The sequence below is a fragment of the Rhinopithecus bieti genome, unplaced genomic scaffold (genome assembly GCF_001698545.2).
Source record: "Rhinopithecus bieti isolate Rb0 unplaced genomic scaffold, ASM169854v2 scaffold_429, whole genome shotgun sequence".
Classification (NCBI taxonomy): Eukaryota; Metazoa; Chordata; class Mammalia; order Primates; family Cercopithecidae; genus Rhinopithecus; species Rhinopithecus bieti.
The window spans coordinates 236,459-238,673 of record NW_016803027.1 but is presented as its reverse complement, the minus strand read 5'-3'; positions in this window follow the sequence as shown (position 1 = coordinate 238,673).

Sequence of the window (2,215 nt, the reverse complement as noted above, 5' to 3'; positions counted from 1 at the left end):
AAAAAAAAAAAAAAAAAAAAAAAAAAAAAAAAAAAAATGCCTCACCCCTAACTCCCTTTACTTAAAAAACTTTATTGCTCACACAAAGCCTATTTGGTGATCTCTTCACATGGACGTGCGTGACAGTAAGAACTGGAATGATGGCTAGGATATGTGAACCCCAAATATCTGAGGCGGTCTCAGTTAACTTAGAAAGTTTATTTTGCCAAGGTTGAGGATGCTTACCCCTGAGGCAGCATCAGGAGGTCCTGACATGTGCCCCAGGTGGTCAGAGCACAGTTTGGTTTTATACATTTTAGGGACACATGAGACATCATCAATCAATATATGTAACATGAACATTGGTTCAGTCTGGAAAGGCGGGACAACTCAAGCAGAGAGGTCTTCCAGGTCACAGGTAGGTGAGAGACAAACGTATCCTTTTGAGTTTCTGATTAGCCTTTCCGAAGGAGCCAATCAGATATGCATTTATCTCAGTGACCAGAGGGATGACTTTGAATAGAATGGGGAGGCAGGTTTGCCCTAAGCATACCCCAACTTGACTTTTCCCTTTAGCTTGGTGATTTTGGGGCTCCAAGATTTATTTTCCTTCACAGATACTAATTCCTCCAGTCTATCCTTATATGAGACTATGGTAGAAAAATTAGACACTTGTTTTTCCTTTTCCTCTAGGATTCTGAACTTTACCTTCCATGTAGTAACTTCTCATTCTATTTTCCTTATCCTGTTTCTCTGGGTGCATTCTGAGTCACTTCAGTTCTGTCTTTTGACTCAGTAATTATTTCGTAGATGTTTGAATCTGTTTTTTAACCTGTCTGTGGCAGGCAGAGTAATCTCCCCCCAATGATGTCCACATCCTACACCTGGAACCTGTGAATATGGCAAAGGGGCACTAAAGTTGCAGGTGGAATTAAGATTGCTAATCAGCTGACCTAGATGGAGGGAATATCCTGGGTTATTGAGGTGGGCCCAATGTAATCACAAGGGAACTAAAAAGTGGAAGAAGGAGGCAGAAGAGGGAGAACCAGAGAGATGGCAGCCTGAGAAGGACTTGGCCAACATTGCTGGCTTTGAAGATGGAGGAATGAGACTGAGCCAAGGAATGCAGGTGGCCTCTAGTGCTGCAAAAGACAAGGAAATGGATTGTACCACAGACCCTCCAGAAGGAATGCAGTCCTGCCAACACTATGATTTTAGCCCATTGAGACCCATTTTGGAATGCTAGCCTCCAGAACCCTAAGATAATAAATTTGTATTGTTTAAGACACTAAATTTATGGTAACTTGTTATAGCAGTAGTAGGAAAGTAACACACCATCTATTTAAGTTTTTAATTTTAACAATAATATCTTTATTTTCTAGGATTTTAGATTTTTTTTGGTCTATTTCTAGCTTTCTTGGTCATTTTAATAGTCTCCTTTTCTTTGTTGATTTTATAATTTAAAACTATTTCATAGTTGTTTTGCTTTTAAAAAAGTTTATTATTGAGACATAATGTTTGTATTTTTATGGGGTACATGTGATATTTTGTTACAAGCATAGATTGTAATAATCAAGTCAGGGTATTTGGAGTGTCCACCACCTTAAGTATTTATCATTTCTTTCTTTGTTTCCTTTGTTTTGAGACAGAGTTTCACTCTTGTCGCCCAGGCTGGAGTGCAGTGGCACAATCTTGGCTCACTGCAACCTTTGTCTCACAGGTTCAAGCAATTCTCCTGCCTCAGCCTCCCAAAGTAGCTGGGATTACAGGTGCCCGTTACCACGCTCAGCTGTTTTTTTGTATTTTTAGTTGAGACAGGGTTTCACCATGTTGGCCAGGTTGCTCTTGAACTCCTGACCTCAGGTGATCCACCCACCTCTATCAGGGGAACCCACCCCCAATATTTTAATGTAGGTTCTTTCTATTTTCCCTAAGTGTTGGCCAGCTGAGAAATAAAGAGAAAGAGTACAAAGAGAGGAATTTTACAGCTGGGCCTCTGGGGGTGACATCACATATCAGTAGGACTGTGATGCCCACCTGAGCTGCAAAACCAGCAGGTTTTTATTAAGGACTTTAAAAGAGGAGAGAGTGTACAAGCAGGGAGTATGTCACAAAGATCACATGCGTCAATGGGCAAAAAGGAGAACAAAGATCTCATGCTTCTGAGGCCAGTAGAGATCACAAGGCAAAGGGCAAAGCAAAGATCACAAGGCAAAGGGCAAAATCAAAAACTCCT